This window comes from Danio rerio, chromosome 21, assembly GCF_052040795.2.
Source record: "Danio rerio strain M-AB ecotype USA chromosome 21, GRCz13ab, whole genome shotgun sequence".
Classification (NCBI taxonomy): domain Eukaryota; kingdom Metazoa; phylum Chordata; class Actinopteri; order Cypriniformes; family Danionidae; genus Danio; species Danio rerio.
In genome coordinates this window covers 7,988,171-7,996,111 of record NC_141041.1, presented here as the reverse complement: position 1 = coordinate 7,996,111, position 7,941 = coordinate 7,988,171, and positions in this window count along the sequence as shown.

The following is a 7,941-nucleotide window of genomic DNA, read 5'->3' as shown; positions in this document are numbered from 1 at the left end:
GCTAAGCGCAAAAAACAATGAATGCTGGAATTAGCTTTAGCTAATTAGCTTCGTCAGACAGTATGAGCATTGTTCCAATGTTTACGTTACATGTAAGACTGCTCAATGGCGTTATATGTTCATATTCAACTTTTAGGAGTTCTCTAAAGTAATTTAGAGACCTTTTACATTCTGATATCAATCTCTTTTTTGAGCTTTTGTGATAGAAATGTTTTCTAACGCCATCAAACTAAAACAAAGACATTAAAGCATTACCCAAGCAGACGGTACTATATGACAAAAAACAATCAAACTATAAATCTACAAAAATCAAGAATGGGCATTAAGAAACAAGCCACTCTGAACAAACCAGGTAGAAACAAGCATTTTTTTTTTTTTAATTCCCAGGTTTCTAGAGAATACAACCAACCCCGACCTCCCTCCCGAATCCCCGATCAGTCACGTACAGCATCATACAGGTAAACATTCCTTGGAGCACACCTGCGCATGTAGAAACTGCTCATGCAAAACTAAAGAAGTCATTTTACAAGTATTCACCAGCACAGAGACTAAATCGCAGTAAGATTGTACCTGAACCATCTGCTTAGTGAAACCGGCGCATCTGTTACACAGAGTCTGTGTATCGATGCAGTCATAATGCAGATGTCACTGACGTCCGTTTACAAGCACAGCAGAGTGTGTGTTTCGTAGCCTGAAGGGTGATCATTTCACCAGAGAAAGCTTAAAGTCAACATGAAACGATGTTCGCTAACCGTTTTTACATGGCCAGGCAGGATCTTCAGTGTAAAATAATACAGAGGGAGATTAGAGTTCATCCATCAGGATTTACTGCATTGGGAAATTTCACAAAGGATGGATGTGCATGAGTCGAATATGAGGTTACTAATGCTGGGTTTATGGCAAATGCAAAATTAGGAATCCACACAAGCAGATCACATTAAAAAAAAGTCAATGCAAACGTACAAATATAAGGAAAATTCCATGTTTGCTGCAAACGTGAGCAGAATTTGCCTTAATCACATCTTTCAGGCAATTCACTAATTTAACTCCACACTGGAAAAATTGCTGGGTTGCACACAATTCCTTTATGTTGTCCTAAGACAAATTGATCAAGTTAGTTTAACTGTTTTTACAAACTTAAGTGGATTGAACATTAAACAATTAAGTTGTCCGCCCAAATATCCCAAGAATTGTGTTTATATTAAGTGAAGTTAATTTATAATCTAATTTTGAGAAGATCACATGCTCATGATTGCTTGCAGCCGGTCCCACAATATTCAATTTATGATTCACCAATCAGACAGCCTGATCTCATGAGAAAACACGAGTATTTTCCATTTTGTCAGTTTAGTGGCTAATTCGTACAAGTTCAGTTGTACAAAATCGTACGATTTTAAAAAGGAGGCGTGGCACCTAACCCCACCCCTAAACCCAACCGTCATTGGGGGATGAGCAAATCATATTAAATTGTACGAATTAGATCATACGAATTCATACGAAATAGCCACTAAATCAAAAGTTACGAATTGCCGTGTGATTGTGTTGAATCAGACAATTTCAAAGCCACTATAAATACCCAAAGTTCATTATAACAGCCATCTTTGTTTTGAAGAATCCCCCTTTCAGCCCCTACTCCTTCTCCTTTCCTAGATTAGTGGCACGATGGCCCAGTGGTTGGCACTGTTGCCTCACAGCAAGAACGTCACTGGTTTAAGTCCAGAGTTTACATGTTCTCACCATGCTCACGTGGGTTTTCTCTGGGTTCCCCGGTTTCCTCCCACCATCCAAAACATGCAACTTAATTTAATTGACTAATCCAATTGGCACCATAGACATGCTCCTAGTAAATTGTTATCTCTTAGTAGCGATCACTATCTGTTCATTAGCTACAACAGCAGGAGAGTTCTCGAGATCTACCTGAGCTCAAACTCCCCTCTCGCCTTGCAAATGGGAGGGAGCCCCGGGCTCAAGGATCTTATGAGCGCAGGGCCCTCTACCGGGACAGCATGCCAAACAAGCTTTATAATCAACCATCAGCTAAGTGTGAACTCCTGAAATACATAGTTTGAATAAGCAGCAAGTGCTGGCGATCATTCGAAAAACATACCCAGAGTAACATTACGTAAGTTACGCGCTGCTCAAATTTTTTATTTATTTTGTGTGTGTGTGTGTGTGTAAATCAAACATTATTAATTTGATTAATTTGAACAGTATTAATTTAAGTTGCACAGTAGACACAATTAAGGTGAATTACGTGCGATTACAGCAAACATGTTGCGTATTCCACATGTATATATCACCCGGCAGAAATCCTTCTATATTCACACATTTGTATTGACTTTATATGCAATTTGCTCATACTTAAGCCCCGGTCAGATCACACAAATTTTGTCATGGTTTCAGCAATGTTATCTGACAAACTGGCACAAATATGCACATATCTCCATTCTCACAACCTGAGTTTCTGAGTTTTTCCAGCTTTCCAACCAAGTTCGTTCTTCTGAAGTAATTTGCGAATAGTTCAGTGCAGCTAATACATTGTAAAAGCCTGTCTTTCTTATTCAAAATACTTGATTAAACTAATTAAATTGAACTCACCAGCAATGGATGATTTTGTCAATAACAGTGAAAACAGTTTACAGTTTAATATAAGTTTCTCAGAAATGTCAATATTTCACTTTCACAAAAAACACATTAAAATTAATATAAAAATTATACCAAACAAAATTCTTTTTAAAAAGATTTTTTTCCAAGCAAAATATACCAATATGTTTTTAGTTTGTACCTGTCTACTACTCAACAGGATAACAAAAGGATTTAATTAATGCTTGACTGTAATTGTTGTATCACAAACCTCTGTCATACATTTGCAGATTTATTGAGATTGAAATAAGATTTTAAAAAATGTAATTAAGATAAGAAATATTGTTATAGCAACACTTGTGGCTGCTTTGGGAAATAACGCTAGTCGTAGACTTCACGGGATGACTGATCGTGAAGCAACGTGTAGTCTGACACATTTGTTACCCACGACAAGTCAAGATTTTATCAAGACAAAATCACATAATCTGACATTGTGACTTTCATAACTGACAATAAAAATAGTGTGTTCTGACCGAGGCTTTAATTTCACCTGGTTCTTGGTGATGTCAGCAAAACAGGAAGGTTATTTTAAGAGGTCAATCAACTATTTAACTGAACTTATCACACTTTACTTAAAGAATGACTTGATAACATTATTTAACGCCATTATACTGTAGCTAATTAACGTTTCTGCCACAAATTATTAATATGTTGGTACATTTACATGATAACAGTGAATTGTGAACAGAGTTGTGTTTTTAAAGTTTGACACTTTTACCAGAGATGGGTTGCGGCTGGAAGGGCCAAGAGTAAAAACTTGCTGGATAAGTTGGCGGTTCATTCCGCTGTGGTGACCCCGGATTAATAAAGGGACTAAGCCGACAAGAAAATGAATGAATGAATGAAGTTTGACACTGTCCACTTGGATTTGCAAAAATAAAGCATTTTGCATGCCAGGCCAGTAGGTGGCGATGTCACTTTGTAAAGAAACACAATGCCTAAGACTAAATCTGTAATTTATATGCACATGATGTGACTATTTAAACAAAATAATATTATTTTATGTACATATGATAATGGTTCATTCATTCATTTAACTTTGGCTTTTTTCCCTTATTTATAAGGGGTCGCAACCGTGGAATGAACTGCCAACTATTCTGGCATATGTTTTAACAGAGGAAACCCACACTAACACTGGGAGAACGTGCAAACTCCACACAGAAATGCCACCTGGCCCAGCCGGGACTCAAACCAGCAACCCTCTTGCTATGAGGCGACAGTGCTAACCACTGAGCCACTGTGCCGCCTGACGATGATGGTTTCACTTTTAAAAAAATGTGGTAATTAATGACCAAAAATGTAAACACTTGACTGACCAAAAGCATATAAAGTAAAATATATATATAAAATGTGTCATGTAAATGCCCTTTAGTTAACATTATTTAATAATTCTTTGTTCATATTAGGTAATTATGGTATTATGCTAAAAGATAAAGCAATCTTGCATATTAAGACCGGGATTGTGTGATGAGTTGAATTTCATGTTGACTTCAATAGCACGCTTTGGTCTGCTCTCAGGTGCTACATACATATATGTCGTTATAAAATATCAGGTTGTGGTCCACGTCTAGAGAACATAATCGCAGGGAATTTCAAGTAAAATCTCACCATAGTCCTTTGAATCACAACAGAGCTTTCAACAGTCAACGCCTCCAGCCAATCACATTTGTTCGTGTTATGCTAAAGAAATGAGCTCTGCAAAGCACACAAGTTGGACCTATGATATTGCACAGACCATAGCTGTCCGTGTTCGTTTGCCTATAGTGAAGCACCAACAGTTTTCCTGCACAGTTTATGTGGAAAGGGTTAGTAATCCATTCGGGTTTACTAGTCCGTCACTAATCACAGGGATTCCTATATTTCAGTGCGCAGCCAAACGTGGACAAATGTCTTTAAGTGCTACTGAAACACATCTAATCGGACAGTCTTCTAGAAAAACAAAGCAATTTTGGTTAAAAAAGAAAGAAAGGCGTGGCTTTATTTCATTTTTTGGCATCTGTTCTGGTGATTTTTTTTCCATTCATATGTCTGTTGTTCCTACAATGGTTTAGTTTTCATTCAGCATAGCATCTTCTCACTGCAAAAGCTCCTTGCTTGGTTTTTCTGTCTTGTTTTCCAGTACAAATATGCAAACATTCTTAAATGATGATGCATTTACTTGAGAAAAAAAATCTTGTTTCAGTAATTATCAAAATGTAATGAGCTAAAAACAAGAATAAATATCTGCCAGTGAAGTAAGAAAAATACATAATGCATATGTAAAATAAGCAGATATTTTCAAGAAAGGTTCACTAAAGTTTGATCCATTTATAATTTTTTTTATTTTTTATTTAAAGGGATAAGATACTCAAAATTCTGCTGTCAGTTTTTTTTATTATTTTTTTATTTTTGTTCTGTTGAACACAAAAGAAAATATTTTAAAGAATGTTGGAAACCTGTAACCTCTGACTTCCACACTGTAAAACCCAAAAAGTTAAAGTAACTCAAACCATTTGAGGAAACCGATTGCAACAAGCTATTTAAGTTCAAAAACTAATCCTAATGAGTACTGTGAACTCAATCCATTTGAGTAAATGAAGCAATTTGAGCACAGTAAAACCCAATAAATGAAGGGAACTCAAACCAACTGAGTACTGTAAAACCCAATAAGCTAAGGCAACTCAAACTGTTTGAGGAAACCGATTGCAACAAACAATTTGATTTTAAAAAAAAAACTAATCTATTTGAGTACTGTGAACTTAAATTGAAGTTGAAGTAACAATGTATTTAATTAAGTCATTACCTTCAACAGCGAGTTCAAAACTCTTTTTAAATGAGTAGAATTAACTTTCAGTAAATTTTGAGTTAACTCCACTCAGTTCATTTGATAAATTTGACTGTTGGGCTTTACAGAGTATAGTAGGGATAACAAATATGTAAAAGTAAGTAACCAGATTGAATTAGTCGAATGGTTTAAGTACCGAAGCACTGTAATTGATAATAAATTAAATTTGAATGAAAATACAGAAAGACTACAGTTTGTAGGACAGGCTAATGAAGACTTTATTTTCTCTGAAAAGTTTAGTATTGGGGGACTCTGATATATAAGGCCCATGTAGAATCCATTTGAACCTTTTGGTTGAATTGTTGGTTTGTTCTTTAAGAGTAAAACAGAAGAACTCACTGTCTTTAGGTTATAAATACCTGCAGAAAAGTATTAAGAAAGTGAAAGTGCCGGAGTTATCCGATTTATATGACATCCGAGTGTTAAAGAAATCTCATCAGATTACATTTCGTATATATCCCATCCTCATTTTGATTTATTTCAAATCCTTCCCTCAGGTTCTCGGTATAGGCTCAATTTGTCAAGGACCAACAGATTTAAATTTTTATTTGTTGCTTGTGCGATTGATTTGCTGAATTTTAATGGGAAGAGGTAGCCACTGTTTTTAGTACTATTAATATTGTTTAATGAAGTGTGTGGAATGATATATGTGTAGTAAATCTATTACGCTGCAGAATAAATCACCCCAAAAGGGGACAATAAAGTTTACAATAACAGTAAAGGCTGATTTCTACTTCTGCGTCAAGGGTATGCGTATGCTCCGGGACAGCGTTCACGCGGTCGCATAGCCCTCACTGTGACTGACGCTGACGTGCACCTCTCAAAAAATTTAACTACACGTCGAAACGATGCGTAGCGATTGCTCTTTGATTGGATGGCTTGGTAGCTGTGACGAGTGTGGGCGGGGCAGAGAGCCACGCAAACCTGTTACAGCAAGTGATTACAAGTGTTGAGTCCTCTAAAGAAGCTCCAGTTGGAAACTGTTTTGTGTTTACCTTATGATTAAATTTGTTGCACGTCTGCCAGTTCCCACCTCAGAATGAGTGAGTTTTAGCTTCTTGTACATTAGGGTAGCGAGAGAGAGAGAGCGAGAGAAGGCTGTGTGAATTGCGCATGCGCACACACACACACATACATGGCGGTAGTCACCATGTGCAAGTTAAAGCCAAAGTCACGTTAAACTATTGGCCCTCATCAATATTTAGAGCAAATCAGCTTTCTCTTGTTTACAATTACTCTTATTGGTTGGTAACTGTTTCGTGCGCTGTGAGCAGCGAAAATAAATAATATCATAGTGGCCTGCCTAAATAATATCTGTATTTTCTAAATTGCAGAGGCAGTCCTGCATTTCATTTCTTAAAATCACGAGTAAATCTGATAATGAGCCTGATCAATCGAGATCAAGATACAGAAGCAAAGCAATCTTAAGTCAGCCACAGAACATGTAGGAAGAGGTAACTCTGGTTCTCTTCTTGAGGATTAGACTGAGTCATTTAAATATTATTTTCACTTGGCACATAACAGTGAAGTGAACTGAATAATGATGGTTCAGACCATTTATGTTTGTAGCTACATGTTTTTATTATCCATGACTGACCGATAACCTTATATGGCACACAATAATTAAAGAGCGTTCAGAAATGTGATGCACTTTTTTGCGCTATCACTGTTTAATGACGCCATGTTTCGGGAAAACTGAAATTGTGTGCTGGACGTCAGTCAAGGTAACTTTTATTTCTTGGTTTGGTCTGAAATTATGGTCCCACTTTATATTGAGTGTCCTTAACTAATATGTACTTGCATCAAAAAATCAATACAAAGTACTTACTGTGTTTATAATGTATTTGAGAACACTTGTGGTGCTCTTGAGTTGGGATAGAGGTTGGGTTATGAACAGGTTTGGGGGTATGGGTAGGTTTAAGGGTGGGTTAAGGTGTAAGGGATGGTCAATAGTGTATTTACAAATGTAATTACAAAAGTTAACTACAGATGTAATTACATACTTGTATTTAATCAAGCATACACAGTAAATACATGTATTTACACAATAAGTGCATTGTAACAAACTATTAGTACTGTGTAAGTACATATTAGTTAAGGCCACTTAATATAAAGTGGGACCGAAATTATTTATTTATAAATTAAGCACTGAAGGTAAAACAAAAAAACAAAACACTGGCAAAAAAACACGACACAGAGGAACCTTAAAACCTCACTGCCAGCTAGCATTTTGAAAGAGCAACACAAACAGCACGCAGAAGTATAAATGCGCAACTACGCGCAAGGCAGGCACAGTGGGTCATGTCGATCACTTGACGCAGAAGTATAAATCAGACCTGATGATAACAGATTTCCAACATTCTTCGAAATATCTTCTTTTGTGTTCAACAGAACAACAAATAAAGCTAGTTTAGAACGAATGAATAGTGAGTAAATAATGGCAGAATTAAATCTTTGTGTTTTCAACTATCCCC